This window comes from Dipodomys merriami, unplaced genomic scaffold, assembly GCF_024711535.1.
Source record: "Dipodomys merriami isolate MVZ:Mamm:240054 unplaced genomic scaffold, mDipMer1.0.p SCAF_1174, whole genome shotgun sequence".
NCBI classification, from domain to species: Eukaryota; Metazoa; Chordata; class Mammalia; order Rodentia; family Heteromyidae; genus Dipodomys; species Dipodomys merriami.
Window position 1 is genome coordinate 208,345 of NW_027202465.1, and position 17,798 is coordinate 226,142.

At 39.0% G+C, this 17,798-nt stretch overlaps 1 pseudogene; it reads right to left on the minus strand.

Annotated features, from left to right (window-relative positions):
• Positions 1-3,755: 3,755 nt before the first annotated feature.
• Positions 3,756-17,140, minus strand: LOC138822913 (Golgi to ER traffic protein 4 homolog pseudogene; annotated as a pseudogene).
• Positions 17,141-17,798: the final 658 nt, after the last annotated feature.

The window sequence follows — 17,798 nt, forward strand, 5'->3', positions numbered from 1 at the left end:
TGCAGCTTGTAAAAGTAGTAATGAAATGCTAGGCACTGGAACTCAGGCCTGTAAAACTAGCTGCTCAGAACCCTGAGATATGAGGAACTGAGTTCAAAGCCAACATGAGAATAAAAGACTCTTACCTTCAATTTACCAGTAAAGGCAAAAAGATGAGCTGTGCTTCAAATGCCAGAGTGCTAGCATTGCATACAAAGCTAAGGGACATCCAGGCCCTGAATTCAAGCCCAGTACTGGCTCTCATACACAAAAAGTAACCATGACAACATCACAGGTTATAAATATATTAGCAAGGGATGTAGGAGAATGGGATGATGACAGCATTTACCTCACTTTTAGTCTCAAGCATTCTGTACAGCGTAGCCCAATCTGTGAAAAGCTCTAGGTGAAATCTTCCTCAAAATCAGATTCATCCTCATATCCCTCTGCACATTTATCACACACACACACACACACACACACACACACACACACACACAAAGGTCTATATTTTGCCATCTAATTTTGAAATATATAACCATACACATATGCTTCAGAATTCTGTGCCCTTGATTAGGTTACATAGGGAGCACAATATATCCAGGGTCTGGCTCATTCTTCTAATCCGCTGCTCAGGAGGGTGGGATCTGAGGATCACAGTTTGATGCCAACCTAAGCAAATAACTCCTCAAGATTCTTATCTTCAATTAAGAAGCAAGAAGTGGAGATGTGGTTCAAGTGGCACAGTGATAGCATTGAGTAAAATAATCTAAGCAAGATTTCCAGACCCTCAGTCCAAGCCTGTGTACTGGCCCACTAACACTCCATAAGCCAAAAATCCCTGAAAGACCAAACCAAAAATATGTCAATTTTATGCTAACTTATGAAGTGAAATCCAATAAGGCAACATAGCTTTTGGTTGTTGAAGATTTGGTTGGAAAACCAAAAATTCAACGTGTGCTTAAGTGATATAACAAACAAGCAACGAAATAAAAATTTCCCAATAAAAATCTGGAACCCCTGACCAAGAGATTTTTTTCTACGTTTTTGAAAATTACTTATTTTTCAGTAAGTGAAATAGTATAAACCTTTATTATAAGTTATAGGAGTCAGTGTAAGCTCCAAGGAAGTGAATGTAAAACTAAAATCACACACAGCATTACAAGTTTCTATGCCTCTGGTGAGACACTAGAAATCTGTAATTGTGTAGCCTCTAGAAAGGAGAAGGGAGATGCTCAGCATCATTGGTCATAAAAGAAATGCAAATCAAAACCACATTGATTCCACCTCACCCCAGTTAGAATAGCCATTTTCAAGAGAACAAATAATAGCAGATGTTGACCAGGATGTGGCTAAATATGAACACTACTACACTGTTGGTGGGAATGGAAGGCAGTATGGAGGTTCCTAAAAAGACTAAACATAGAACTCCCGTAAGATCCAACTATCCCACTTCTTGGCCATCACCCAAATGATTTCAAAATAGAGCACAATAAGCTACCAGCACAACTATGTTCATTGCAGCATTGTTTACCATAAATAAGATATGGAACCAACCCAGTTGCCTCACAATAGATGAATGGATCAAGAAAATGTGGTATATTTACACAATTTTATGCTTCTGTAAGAAAGAATGATATTGTCCCTTTCATAAGAAAATTGATAGACTTGGAAAAAATCATATTAAGTGAAGTAAGCCAGGCCCAAAGAAACATAGGCTCTATGATTTCCCTTATTTGCAATTAGTATTATCCTGTTAGTCCTGACAGAGGATTATAATAGCTGAAGTACTATAAACATATGTGTGATCATACAAAATGATGCTAATTGAAATGAACACGAAGATATTGAAACAGCAGGTCTTATCTTGTTTAGTTGTCAACCTTGATATAGCCAATGTACAGTAACTAGTTCTTTCTTTTTACTTTATTTCATTTTTCTTTTCAAATTAGTTTTATCCCTGGCAATTCTTGTCTTTGATTCTGGTACCCTCCATCCTATATATGCATGTATTTGAGGAAAGGGAAGGGAAATAACAAAATGCTGAAAGATGACCCAGTGCAACAATAATAGGTTACATTAAAGCGGGAATGATCTTTACAACAACCTGGGGGACATGGGGGGAGGAAGGAGTGGAGGGAAGGGATAGACAGAGAAAAACAATAGAGTGGGAAACAATTTTCAATGAGAAATGTAACTTATTCGTGTAAATATAACCCCTCTGTACAGCATCTTTACAATAAAATATTTTTAGTGTAAAAATGAATTTTTCCCATCAAATGTCAAGCTGATACCATTGGAACTTCTGAGTTCATGTGAAAGAGTGTTTTAGGAGTTTCAAGAAGCTAGTACTAAGTACAAATAACCACAATTTAGTGATAATAAGAAAAGCTCTTTTTATTGTACTATATGAACAAAAGAAAATTTCTTTTTGTTTCTGTTCACTTAGAACTCTCTTTGCCATCTGCATTGTTCCAAAGTCAAACTAACCACTTATCCTTATCTTTCTTTGGTATCTAGCTTTGGCATGTAATCTGAGATATAAGCAGTATTCTTTTTTCAATTTGGAGGCCTAGCAGGGAGGTGCTCCTTCCTGGTCAAGAGGTTAGACTGGAGGACCCAGCACACTTGCTGTGGTTTCTTCTGCACAGCTCACTGAGGAACTTACTCAAATATGTTTTCAAATTCTACCAATAACTCTTATTAGTATGAAGCACTTAATTAGAAGTCACTTTCTCAAACTCCTATTTGAGTAATAAATAGAATAGGAAAAATGTTGTTTGCTATTTTTTATCACTACATATCTTAATGTCTAAGTATAAAAGCCAGACTTACTCTAAGGGCCTAGAATAAGCAAAATGGCTTCTAGAGCTCAGATTATTTCTTTCCACAGAAGATGACAGCAGCAGAAACTGGCAGAAGGAAGAGAAAGTTTAATGTCTCCTTAATTCTTAAGTTTCAATGCTCATTGAGGAATCCTCAGGACTGAGGACAGTTTAAGGACGTAACAGATCCTGTGTTGTTTTCTATCATAGGAAGCAGACACCAGTCTCCCATCACTCTTTAGGTGACACACATGAGTGGTGTTCTTGGTGGGTCCTGAGAGGGTCCAGGACGGCTCTGTCATGATCACTGGAAACTCGGAATTGCTCTCTAAGAGAACGACATAGAGGAATGTGGTAACAAGACCTGAGATAGGGTTTTGTCAGATCTAGGTGATTTGTAACAGGCACTAATGCCTTCTGACTAAGAATGTGAATATATCATCAGGGTCCGGCACACAAATTTATCATGACGCGTTACCTTGCACCATTTCATAATGAAAGCCAAGAAAAGATAATTAATGCCCTCTGGACATGTTTTCATCAATATTTATTAGATAAAAAGTTATAAAATCAAGTTCATGTTGAGGAAAAATCCCAGATGAAAACCAAATTTCAGGGGCATTTACAAAAACTGTTGTTCCGTATATATCATATGTGACAAATTATTAAAACTTAAAGAAGCTGTGTAAGTTAAATTGATTCTTTTGTAATACTGCTGCAACTTTATTTTACATTTCAACTACTTAATAAAAATAAGGTAGGCCAAGCATCACCAGTGGCTCACATCTAGCTTCAACTGTGGCTATTAAGAAGGATGAGAGGAGTTCCGGGAAGATGGCGGAGGAGAAGCTGGAATCTGAACAAGCTCTCGCATAGAAAGGAGTTTTAGAGTTCCAGTGAACAGTCCTAAGCCAGAGAATCACACCAAGTGTGTCATCACAGGACAGAGAGTTAGACAAGAGAGGGGAAGCCAAGGAAACGCAGCAGCTGCCGCTCCGGCGGCAGGGCCGCGGCAGCGGCGACCACCGCCGCGGAGACATACCTGAGACACAGAGAGTCGGGAACGAAGGAGCCAGACGCAGCGGACGAGCGGATTCTACCCAACACCAACAAGAACTGACAAGGAGCGAACATCTTCATCCTGCTGTTTGCAGACCAGAGACGACCCAGGATCCAAGACTCGGCGTGAGTACAAGCCTGACATCCTCACTCCTCAGGGAGCAGAGGAGGGAAGGCCACCCCTCCCCCCCCAGCACCGGTGATCTCCATCTTGGATACCGACAAAGCTCGGAGGAGCTGCTAGCTCCAGCTCAGGCCTTGGAATAAAATGAGTCATTTAGCAGGTCACAAGAACTTAACGGCAAAGTGACCTGCCAGACTCAGCTCCATCCAGGGAAAAGCCACCCAGCTCAGGCGCCAGCCATCGGAGTGCCTTACTTCACTGGGTAACCAGAGCCAGAGGCTGCCCCTCCCTCTAGCAGCCTCGACAATCAATTGAAAAACAGAAACCCTGAGAATGGCTCCAGGCTGGGCGCTGTGAGCTTTATCACAAAATAGCCCCAGGGAAAAGCTACTGTTTATTGAAAGGCCTCAACTCTACCCAGAACCTAGCCTCATCACCACATCCCCCTCTTTTGTGACTCTCAAAGCAGACCACCCTCCCAGAAAACTAACCTGGGAGGGGGATCTCAAAATCTTGGGTAAAGCAGAGCATTTTTCTGCCTCTTCCAACCAACCGACTTAAGAAACCAATCAAGCCACAGGACCTCAACCTGACCAGAGACTCCAACAAGAGACTGGTTGCAGACAAAAGGGAGATACAGGATTCTTCCCACTCCTCCCCCCCCAAAAAAAAAAAATCAAAAGACTTTTTTTTTTCTTTTTTTTTTTCTTCTTCTTTTCTTTTTTTTGCTTGTTTTTTGTTTTTTGTTACCTTATATATATATATATATATATAAATTTTTTTCCCTTCTAAAACTTTTATTAATCTTTAATTTTTGCCTCTTCTGAAAAAATAATTGTTTTCCAGTAGCCTTTTTTTTTTCTCATCTTATAATTTTTATTTTAGGAATACGTGAATAAGAGTTTTCCTTTCTTTTCTTGTCTTCTTTCTCTTTTTCTTTCTTTCTTAATTATCTTTTTGTTTTTTATCTAGCTCTACTGAACTTCTGATCTTTTCTTCTCCCGTTCCCATCCTCAAAGCTTTTCACATCTCCGCTATGTCCCTCCCCTTCTCTGAACATATTCACATTCCACTCTAAATAGACGGTCTTTTAACCTCTATAATAACATTAATTTTTACGTTTCTATTATTTTTCTGGTCTCTCTTTATTCCCCTTTCCGTCTCTTCTTTCTCTCTCTCTCTCTACTTGCATCCTACCCAACTCATTTCCTGCACTGTGATTAGGACATAGTTAACTCTCCCTGTGCCTCCCCACACCAATCTACTCCTATTTTTTACCCACATCTCTCCCTAATCCTAATAATTTCTGGTTTTCCAAATTCTTTTCTGCGGTTCGAAGTCCTTTAACATATAGTTGTTTGATGTTGAATAGATGTATCTGTTGAACTAGATTGTATCTGTAAACTATTGACTGTACAAATGCAAACTTTGGTTGATGGTTGCCTTAAGATAGTGTTCTAGCACAAAACTGGTGCAATCTTTATCTCAAATGGGCCGAGTAAGCCGAAAAAACACAAGAAAAATGGCAAATTCGGGTATCTCAATTCCCAACCTTGATAATCAGGGATTAGAACAGATAAAGAATAATCCAGAGGAGAGTTCCCAAATAGCTCTACAAACACTAATAGCAAACATGATAAATGAGAAGTTTGACAATGTACAAAGGACTCTGTATGAGCGTGATAGGGAGAGAGAGGAGGCATCCCAGAAGTTTATACAGGAATATCATAAGCGTGAGGAAGCTTCTCAAAAACTGATACAGGATTTGCGTGAACAACTTGAGAATACTCAAAGAGAAAGGGAGGAATGGCGTGAGCAGGCAGAGATCACTCAAAGAGAACTGCAGGAATCCCACAGAAGGGAGGAAACTAATCAAAGAGTAATTCACGAATTAAGAGACCAGGTAGAGAATACACAAAGATCACTAAAGACATTCATGGAATCCATTAACAAAGAGCTGAAGGAAGTCAGGGAGACCACAAAGGGAATGCTGAATGGAACCCAACAGAAGGAATGGGAGTCCAAAGAAACCATAACCAATCAACTAAGTGATTTCAGAACAAACACTGAACACCAAATTAAGGAAGTAAAGAAAATCATACAAGACCTAAAACAGAGCTTCAACAAAGAACTTGAAACCATCAAAGCTGACCAATTAGAAGGAAAAGAGATAAAAAACAAAGTAGAGAGTCTCGACAGCAGGTTAGACCATGCAGAAGATCGAATCTCAGGGATTGAAGACAGCCTTGATATTATAGAGAAAGAACATACAACCATCCAAGACAAGTCCAAGAAATATGATAGGTCTATCCAACACCTGGAAGACACCATCAGAAGGCCCAATCTAAGGATAATGGGTGTAGAGGAGCACCTAGAAACAGAAGTTAATGGTCTAGGAAATTTGTTTAACAGGATCCTAGCAGAGAACTTCCCAAACATACAAAAAGATAGGCCTATTCAGATACAAGAAGCTTTTAGAACCCCAAATAGACCAGACCAGAATAGGACATCCCACCGTCACATTATAATCCACACAGGATCAACCCAGACCAAGGAAAAGATCCTTAAAGCTGTCAAGGAGAAAAGGTTAATCACCTATAAAGGGAAACCAATTAGAATTACCTCAGATTTCTCAGCAGAGACAATCAAAGCAAGAAGAGCCTGGAATGACGTATGCCATGCCCTAAAAACAAACAACTATCAACCAAGAATACTGTACCCAGCTAAACTCTCCTTCCTAACTGAAGGCCAAATAACAACCTTCCATAGCAAAGAAAAATTGAAACAATACATCTCCACCAAACCAGCCTTGCAAAAGATTCTTAAAGATGTCCTACACATAGAAAACCAACAAGAACGCAACAAAGGCCAAGAAACTGCACCCAAACTGAGAATCCAAGAACCTTAGGAAGAACCCAGTTTTCACAGCCCCCAAGAAGGTGGATAACATGGCAGGAACCCTCAAATACCTCTCAGTCCTATCTCTTAACGTTAACGGACTGAACTCTCCAATTAAGCGACATAGACTGTCTAGTTGGATTAAAAAACAAGACCCCTCTATCTGCTGCCTGCAGGAGTCACATCTTGCCCGTAAAAACAAACATATTTTCAAAGTTAAAGGCTGGAACAAAATCTACCAAGCAAACGGCCCTCATAAACAGACGGGAGTTGCAATCCTAATATCAGATAAAATAGACTTCAAACTAAAATTCGTGAGAAGAGATAAAGAAGGTCACTACATACTAATTAAAGGATCTCTCCTTCAGGAGGATATTACAATTCTAAATATCTATTCGCCAAACAATGGAGCACCCAAATTTATCAAAGAAACACTACTTTCCCTCAAATCCCATATAGATCCAAAGACATTAATTGTTGGGGATTTTAACACACCACTCTCCCCACTAGATAGATCAACTCGGCAAAAACTCAACAGAGAAACCGCAGATCTAAACAGCTGCATAGATCAACTAGACTTAACAGACATTTACCGAACATTTCACCCAGCAGCAACAGAATACACGTTCTTCTCAGCAGCACATGGAACGTTTTCTAAAATAGACCACATTTTAGGCCACAAAGCAAACTTGTCTAAATTCAGAAACATTGAAGTTATACCTTGCATTCTCTCTGACCACAAGGGAATAAAATTAGATCTCAACACCAAAAGCCACCAAAGAAAGTCCGGTATCACATGGAGGCTGAACAACACACTGCTGAATCATGAGTGGGTCATGGAAGAGATTAGAAAGGAAATTCAAATGTTCATGCTATTCAACAAAAATGAACACACAAATTACCAGCTCCTCTGGGACACAGCAAAGGCAGTACTCAGAGGCAAGTTTATAGCTCTGAGCTCCTACATCAACAAATTGGAGAGATCGGAAACTAACAATTTAATGACACATCTAAACCTCCTTGAAAAAGAGCAGCAAGATAAACCCCAATCCAGTAGACGGAAAGAAATAATCAAAATTAAATCAGAATTAAATGAATTAGAATCCAAAAAAACTATAGAAAGAATCAACAAAACAAAGAGTTGGTTCTTTGAAAAACTTAACAAAATTGACAGACCCTTAGCAAACCTTATCAGAAAAAGGAGAGAACACACCCAAATTAATAAACTCAGAGATGGGAATGGAAACATCACCACGGAAACAACCAAGATTCAGAACATTATTAGGGGATACTTCTCAAAACTTTATGCTAATAAGTTTGAGAACTTGACAGAAATGGACCTTTTCCTAGCAAATATTGACATGCCAAAACTAAACCAAGATGAGTTAAACCAGCTTAACAGGCCCATATCAAGCATCGAAATAGAAACAGCAATAAGAGACCTCCCAGCTAAGAAAAGTCCAGGACCAGATGGTTTTACAGCGGAATTTTACAAGGCCTTCAAAGCAGAGCTCACACCAATACTCCTCCAACTCTTCAATGAAATTGAAAGAGAAAGCTCACTACCGAATACATTCTATGAAGCCATCATAACCCTCATCCCAAAACCAGGCAGGGACTCATCAAAGAAAGAGAACTATAGACCCATTTCTTTGATGAACATTGATGCAAAACTTCTCAACAAAATTTTGGCCAATCGACTTCAACAATTCATCCAAAAAATCATACACCATGATCAAACAGGATTCATTTCAGGGATGCAAAGCTGGTTCAATATACGCAAATCAATTAATATTATTCATCACATCAACAGGAGCAAGAATAAGAACCACATGGTTATCTCAATAGATGCAGAAAAAGCATTTGACAAGATCCAACACCCCTTTATGATGAAGGTTCTGGAAAAATTAGGAATCCATGGAACATTCCTCAATACAATAAAGGCTATATATGACAAACCTACAGCCAGCATTATACTCAATGGTGAAAAACTAAAGCCATTTCCTCTTAACTCAGGAACAAGACAAGGATGCCCACTCTCTCCACTTCTCTTCAATCTAGTATTAGAATGCCTAGCTACAGCAATAAGACAAGATGCAGACATAAAGGGGATCCAAATAGGGAAAGAAGAAATAAAACTCTCCCTCTTTGCAGATGACATGATCTTGTATTTAAAGAATCCCATAGACTCCACTCCCAAACTACTCAAGCTGATTCAAAACTTTGGCAAAGTAGCAGGTTATAAAATTAACCCCCAAAAATCAATGGCTTTTCTATATGCCAACAATGAGAAAAGTGTGGCTGAAATTAGGAAAGCAACTCCATTTGTAATAGCCCCACAAAAAATAAAATACCTAGGAATTAACTTAACCAAAGAAGTGAAGGACCTCTATGATGAAAACTTTAAAATCTTGAAAAAGGAAATCAACACAGAACTTAAAAAATGGCAAAACCTCCCATGCTCCTGGATTGGCAAGATTAACATCGTGAAAATGGCAATACTTCCCAAGGCTATCTACAAATTCAACGCGATACCTATCAAAATTCCACCCTCATTCTTCAAGGAAATAGAGGAGGCAATCCAAAAATTCATATGGAACAATAAAAGACCCCGAATAGCAAAAACGCTCCTCAACGGAAAGAACACTGCTGGAGGAATATCAATACCAAATTTCAAACTCTACTATAAAGCCATAGTAATCAAAACAGCTTGGTATTTGCATAAGAACAGACCTCAGGACCAATGGAATAGAATTGAAAACCCAGAAATGAACCTACAGACCTATAGCCATCTAATCTTCGATAAGGGAGCTAAAACAATAGAATGGAAGAAAGACAGCCTCTTCAGTAAATGGTGCTGGCAAAATTGGTTAACTACATGTAGAAAACTAAAGCTAGATCCTTATATATCACCCTGCACCAGAATCAACTCCAAATGGATCAAAGACCTTGAACTCAAAGCAGACACTCTGAAAACATTACAGGATGGAATAGGAGAAACCCTAGGTGTCCTTGGCTCAGGCCGAAATTTTCTGAATAGAGACCCGGAAGCACAACAAATCAAAGAAAGGTTGGACAAATGGGATTGCATAAGATTGCAGAGCTTCTGCAGGGCAAATGACATAGCTGGCAAGATCAATAGAAAGCCCACCGATTGGGAGAAGATCTTTACTAGCCATACAACGGACAAGGGTCTCATATCTAAAATATACTTGGAACTCAAAAAATTAAACCACCCAACAACAAATCCTCAAAGAATCAACTGCCCAATAAATAAGTGGGCGAAAGACTTAAAGAGAAGCTTCTCTGAAGAAGAAACAAGGATGGCCAATAGACACATGAAGAAATGTTCAACATCCCTAGCCATAAAAGAAATGCAAATCAAAACAACATTGAGATATCACCTCACTCCAGTTAGAACAGCAAAAATCAAGAACTCTAACAACAACAGATGCTGGAGGGGATGTGGACAGAAAGGAACCTTACTTCATTGTTGGTGGGAATGCAAACTTGTTCAACCACTTTGGAAAGCAGTATGGAGGTTCCTCAGAAGACTTCACATAGATCTCCCCTATGATCCAGCAATCCCACTTTTGGGCATTTACCCAAATGTTTACAAACAAGACCACACTAAAGCTACCAGCACAACTATGTTTATTGCAGCATTATTTACCATAGCTAAGATATGGAACCAACCCAGATGCCCCTCAGTAGATGAATGGATCAAGAAAATGTGGTATATATACACAATGGAATTCTATGCCTCCATCAGAAAGAATGACATTTCCCCATTTGTTAGGAAATGGAAAGGTTTGGAAAAAATTATATTAAGTGAAGTAAGCCAGGCCCAAAGAAGCATAGGTCCCATGGTTTCCCTTAATTGCAATATCTAGTATAGGTATGAGTCAAGCGGAAAAGGTCAGATAATGTGATGTTAGGAAAATGAACCCTTAAATATGTATTTTAATGTTTTCGTTTCTTTCATGCATGTGTTTCTAACGCATTTATAAGATTATTTCTTTGTTGCTTTGTATGTCCCTCCCCCACAGTGTAACCCCCGCTTTCACTATATTTGATGTCAGTATAACATGTGGAGGAGATGGGGACAAACAAGTCATTTAAGGACTCAGGTGGACCTGTTGCAACAATGAGAAGTACAAAATGTCATGTCAAAACCAGCTTTACAATGTCGGTGTGGGGGGTGGAGGGGGGTATAATTGGGTGGGGGGAGGGGGGAGGCGGGGAAGGGAAGTGAAGGGTAAACAAAGGAGGAGGCTGCAATGCTTGGTAAGAAATGTATGCATTATCCTGCCCATGTAATTGTAGCCCCCCTGTACAGTATGTTCTCAAATAAAATAAAATACAATTAAAAAAAAAAAAAAGAAGGATGAGAACTGTGGAAAGTGGATTGAAGCTACCGCAGGCAGGAAAATCTGTGAAACTTTTATCTCCAATTAACTGTTCAAATCCAGAAATGGATGTTTGGTTCAAGTTGTAGAGAGTTAGCTATAAGTAAAATAGCTAAAGGTCAGCTCCCTGAGTTCAAGCCCCACTATACACACACACACACACACACACACACACACACACACACACACACACACACACACACACACACACACACACACAACCTATCTCAAAAATAACGAGTGACCAAGGACCAGAAGAAAGATAATATTTTTTCTTTATTTTCTTTCATTTTTGTCATTTTTTCATTATTTTTTCATTTATCTCTCTTTGGGAATGTAAAGGGGGCATAGCAATGGAGGGACAAAGGATGAACAAATGCAGCAGTGGCACTCAGTTGAGACTATGTTGAAAGTGCACTATGAAACTTGTTGGTGGGGAAGGAGGGGAAAACTGGAGGAGACGCAGGGAAAGGGTGACATTGTCCAAATAGAAATATCTTCATTGAAGTAGAGCTTTGGCTCAATATCAATGCCATTCTTCAGCAAAAGGGCTCAGGAACACTGCCCAGGCCATGGGTTCAAGCCTCATGACTATAACAAAAACAAAGACAAAAATAGGTAGTCATTACCAAACATATGTAACAAATCTTCTACATCACAGTAATAAGAAGAAGAAGGAGGAGGAGGAGGAGGAGGAGGAGGAGGAGGAGGAGGAGGAGGAGGAGGAGGAGGAGGAGGAGGAGGAGGAGGAGGAGGAGGAGGAGGAAGAGGAGGAGGAAAAGGAAAAGAAGAAGAAGAAGAAGAAGAAGAAGAAGAAGAAGAAGAAGAAGAAGAAGAAGAAGAAGAAGAAGAAGAAGAAGAAGAAGAAGAAGAAGAAAGAAGGAGAAGGAGGAGGAAGAGGAGGAGGAGGAGGAGGAGGAGGAGGAGGAGGAGGAGGAGGAGGAGGAGGAGGAGGAGAAGAAGAAGAAGAAGAAGAAGAAGAAGAAGAAGAAGAAGAAGAAGAAGAAGAAGAAGAAGAAGAAGACGAAGAAGACGAAGAAGACGAAGAAGACGAAGAAGACGAAGAAGAAGAAGAAGAAGAAGAAGAAGAAGAAGAAGAAGAAGAAGAAGAAGAAGAAGAAGAAGAAGAAGAAGAAGAAGAAGGAGGAGGAGGAGGAGGAGGAGGAGGAGAAGAAGAAGAAGAAGAAGAAGAAGAAGAAGAAGAAGAAGAAGAAGAAGAAGAAGAAGAAGAAGAAGAAGAAGAAGAAGAAGAAGAAGAAGAAGAAGAAGAAGAAGAAAAGAAGAAGAAGAAGAAGATGTTAATAAAAACCAAACCAATGAGAGAAAATCTAAGAGAGCAAGGTAAGGGGTGACATTTCCAAAAAGAAATATACTCATACCTGACTTATATGACTATAATCTATGTGTAAATTACCTTTATCATAATATAAAATTTAAAAAAAAAACAGAAATATAGTGCTGGAGGCAAATCTGAAATGGAAGAAGATCAGATTAATATCCAATACCAATTTCAAACCCCATTATCAATTTCTCTTTCAAAAATGGCTCTTCTCATCACTTGTACTTTCCCTAGCTTATGAGATGGGGTGCAAATATTTAAAGGGTGAGGAATGAGTCATACATACAAGAGGAATTTAATAGTACCTGTAAAGAGCAGTACTTGCTAGAACACATGTTGCCTAGAACACATGTTGATACCATGTTTTCTGAAATATACAAACCTAGTTGAGCTTGCATACAAGCTCCACTCTATACAAGCTGTGGATTCAAAGTTAACTAAAGTCTCTGGACCTCAAATTCTTCATAGGTAACAATAGTTATATCACAGGATTATGAGACCTGGATGTCATCAAACATGGTGTGGGTTGTGTTTTAAGTGTGTGTGCAACACTCAAACACTGCTGGGGCGAGTAAAAACTGGCGTGATGTTTACCATATTACTTAACAGTAATACAACACCTACTACAAGCTCACACCTATAATCCTACTTATAAAAGAGGTTGAGGCCTCAGGATCTAGGTTCTTTGTCAGCCTGGACCGGAAACTGGATGAGACTCATCTCCAATGACCTCTAAAAAGGTTGGAGGTGGAGCTTTGGTTCAAATGGTAGAGTGCTAGACTTGAGCATAAATCTCAGGACATTGACCAGGCCCTGAGTTCAAGCCCTAGGGCCAACACACACACACACACACACACACACACACACACACACACACACACACACACACACACACACACACACACACACACACACACAATTTTGTATATTCCTATCACGTCACTTAATACTTTTTCTCTTCCAAGCCCACCAGTTGTTGTTGTTGATGATGATGATGATGACAAGGACTTGCTGTGAAGCTCAGGGTGCTATTAAACTTACAATACCCTTGCGTACTGGGATTACAGGTATGTGTACCATACTTGACTTTACTCAGTAACTCTACTTATAACATTTTTCTGAAAGAAATTTATTCAAATTCATGAAGATACTATGGCTTAAAGTTGTTCACACTAATTTTCAAGTGTACAAAATGTAAATAATATAAGTGGATATAGTACTATGCTACCACATGGTAATTCCAGCCAAAACTCAGGAACCTGACACAAGAGAATAAGGATTTGAGGTAAGCCTTGTCTACAATGTAGGACTTCTTCTATAAAGGAAAAAAAGTATAAATATTAATCTACTAGGAAATATATAATATGTTAAATTTATATAATGGAACAAATAGATCATTGTTAATGAAAATAAAATGGCTTTTACTAGAAATGAGGAATCAAATGTGCTCACTGTGTAGGTGAGTTAGAAAGTTCTTACCAAAAGCTACATACTTTTCTTGTTTTCTATTCTTCCAAAATTGTTTGCTTTCCAGAATCATGCCTTATCTTTCCTTACTGGTTTCTTTAGCTTATTTCATACATGCCCACAGGGTCTTCAACTATCATTTATTTATGTGAAGAGCTTGCAAATATCTCTCTTCAGTCCAAACTCCTGGTATGCACCTCTGTTCCATATATTCAACTACCATAAATACTTGTGAAAGAGTAATCCTGTCTTTCTATTACTGTCTTTCTATTAATGTGTCAGTAAACTTTAGGAAAATAAAGGAATAACATCAATAAATATAACTGATTATTGTAATAGTAATGTTAAACATTACTACAATGCTGATTATTTTCTGAGCAATTTAATATAAAGCTCAAGGAAAGCAACGTTTTTGAGTGCTGATATTGGAGTTTAAACTCAAGACCTTACCTTCTCACTTATGCATTTTCCCTCAAGGGCGGTGTTTTACTCTTGAACCACAGATTCCCTTCCAAATTTATTTGGGGGATTATTTAGAGATAAGAAACTCATGGTCTTTCCTTCTTGGGCTGGATTTAAACCTGGATCTCAGTTCTCTGAGTAGATAGAATTACCAGTGTGTGCTAACAATGTCCAGTTTCAAGGAGAGGGCAAGTTTCTGATTTCAAGCTCCAGTAATAGCACAAAAACAAAAACAAAATTATGACATATAAATATACTGATAAACTAGGAACCCAAACAAACCAAATGTGGGTATCTAGATGGGCGAAAGACTTAATAGCATTATTATCACTATTACCTTTCCTAGCATTTTGAATAACCTGAAATTATGGATTAAAGTCATAGCTTAGTTGGTAAAGTACTAGCTAAAGAGCAACAACATCAAACACCAAGTACAAGTCTCAGTCTCAAACTTTAAATGAAATCTGAAATGATTTTTTCCTTAAATGAAAATTGACCATAGGAAACCCCTGATACCTAAATGTATGGTCAAAGAAGAAAATTGGAAAATGTTCAGGAAGACAGACTTTTAAATCTCAGTGATTACCATATGGACAGTAGATCAGACCATGTGTAACTTCATACTACATGCAGTGGGCTACGTTAAGGACTTAAAAATTGTACACATTTACACTCCTCAAAAAAAAAAAAACAAACACAACTTACCAGGACACTGGGGATTCACATATGTAATTCTAGCTCAGTGCTCTGTTACTTGAGCCACAAACTCCATTTTCAGCATTTTTGGTGTTTAGTTGGAGATAGGAGTCTCACAGGTTTTCCTCCCCTGGCTGGCTTTGAAACAAAATCCTCAGCTCTTTGCCCACTGAGTAGATAGGATTACAAGCTTGAACTGATACTCTTATTTTTCTATTCTATTCTTCTTTTGCTTTTCTATTTAAGAATCATTTCGTTAAGTGGCAAAAAAATCCTGCTTTTGAACACAGCAGAGAAAATCAATGAAAATAGAAGCTGTGTCTGAATAGATCAATAAATGGATATATATTTTAAAAGACGGATCAAAATACAAAATAACAAAACAGAGAAGAAACCAGTTGCCAATAACCAAAACAAATGAGTACTTTATCAGAAATCCTACCGTTATAAAATTTAAAAGTACAGTAATAAACAGCTTCAGATGATTTATTCAAAGATAAAACCTATCAAACCTACTTAAGGAAGAACGAAAAAAAATGGAATCTACACAAATTTTCTCAATTTACATTTAAATGCATTGCAATCTATAAAACTCTAGGTACTGATGAATTTATTATTGATTTTCCTAAAACTTTGAAGAGATCATTTTGATTCTACAAAAATATTTCCTTAGAAAGTGAGGAAATACTATTTGCCCTCTTAAAAGTTTCTCGTAAAAAATATCTGGCTGAATTTTGTCTGGAATTATACTCTATGTACTGAGCAGTTAAGGAGAATTGTTTCAGGACATTGAGTCTTCTAATCATTAAGTACTTGATCGTTCATTTACTTAGTCCTTATTTTTTTGTATAACATTTGAAAGGTTTTATAAAATCCATTAAAGATAAACTTCTGAATTGGAAAACCTTTTGGAGGGAATTTACTCAAAGCAGAATGATATATTTTAGGCATCTCAGTATTTAGAGCTGTGAGTATGAACTCCATGAACAGAATAACTTGTCTTTAAAGAAGTTTTTAATACATAGAGCATAACTAAGAAAAATTGTAGGTGATAGAGTAACTAAGGGAGGCCAGGACGTGGCCAACTGCCTCCATAGGAAGACAAAAGCTTGGGATGTACCCTGAGGGACAACTCTCCTGTCCTGTTCTGTCCTGTCGAGCTACTTGTCATGTATTGGGTACCTGCACAGGGAGGGCTGGAACTGCTCTCACAGCACCATGAACGTGGTTAGCTTGCTGCCATCCAAGGCCAGCAGCAGAAATCAGATGAAGTGGAGCAGGGATTGGATGGAGGGCGGCCCGTGCTTGATGGATGTTGCTTCTGTGCATACATGATGAAGACCACAGACCTGGTTTTGTTTTCCAATAGAGAAACTGCAGCACTGCCTGAGCCACAAGTATGTCCACTTGCCATGGAAGCTGTGGGCCGTGGAGTCCTCCACCAGCATGTTGGCACAGCCCTCACCGTCTGTGGAGTGTAGAAAGTAGTATCAAGATTCCCAGTAGTTCGGCTCTTTCCACAAGGTCAGGGCCCAAAATGGAAGGAGCTAAGGATGGCCCCATTTCCAGGAACCCCAACTGGAACACTTCAGGGCTCTGGAGAAGGGGTCCATCAACTGAACACCCTAGCCAGACATTCCATCCATTTCTGCCATCTACATCCATTTCAGGGACTCCAACACCAGCATGGACAGCTCTGCTGTGCTGTTTTGCTGGCCATGAGGGAAGAACAGCAGTATGCTCCTGAGCACATGAGCTCTTGGGCCTCAGAGGGCTTGCTCTGGGACATGTACCTGAAGAAGATGGTCCAGTACATTTGGTGTGCCCCATACTGGCCGCTTTTCTCCATGCAGCTTAACTTGCATGTGATTGTGGGCTTCATTGTGAGAGCCTTCCTGCTCCACCATCGCTGCTGCCAATGTGGCCCTAGTAGTATAATCTTTAGAAAGACTAGGACAAAGCCTGAGAATATTAATGCAAGAAATTGGGGTACATCAAAAAGAGGGTGGGGAAAGGGTAGACGAATGAAGGGAGGAAGGGGCAGAATGTAGTCAAGCTCATTGGGAGAAAATGAGGGAACAGAAGATGTTGTATGAAAGGAAATGTTCTCATCTGACTTATGCAAATGAAATCCCTCTACACAACCTCTTTAAAATAACTATAATCAGCTGGGCACAGGCCACTCAGGCCTGTAATCTTAGCTACACAGGAAGCTGAGATCTGAGGGTCTCAGTTCAAAGCCAGCCCGGGCAGGAAACTCCATGTCACCCTTATCTCCAATAAACCACTAAAAAACAGGAAGTGGCGCTCTGGCTCAAGTGGTAGAGTGCTCATCTTGAGTGCAACAGCTGAGGGATAATGCCCAATCCCAGAGTTCAAACCCCATGCCTGACAATAAATAAATAAATAAATAAATAAATAAATAAATAAATAAATAAATAAAACTAAATTTGCTAAAAAGGAATTCATTGCCTATACTGCAAAACTAAGAAATATAAGGGAATGGTGGGTCAGAGGGGGGTGTGATTATTGTAGGTGTG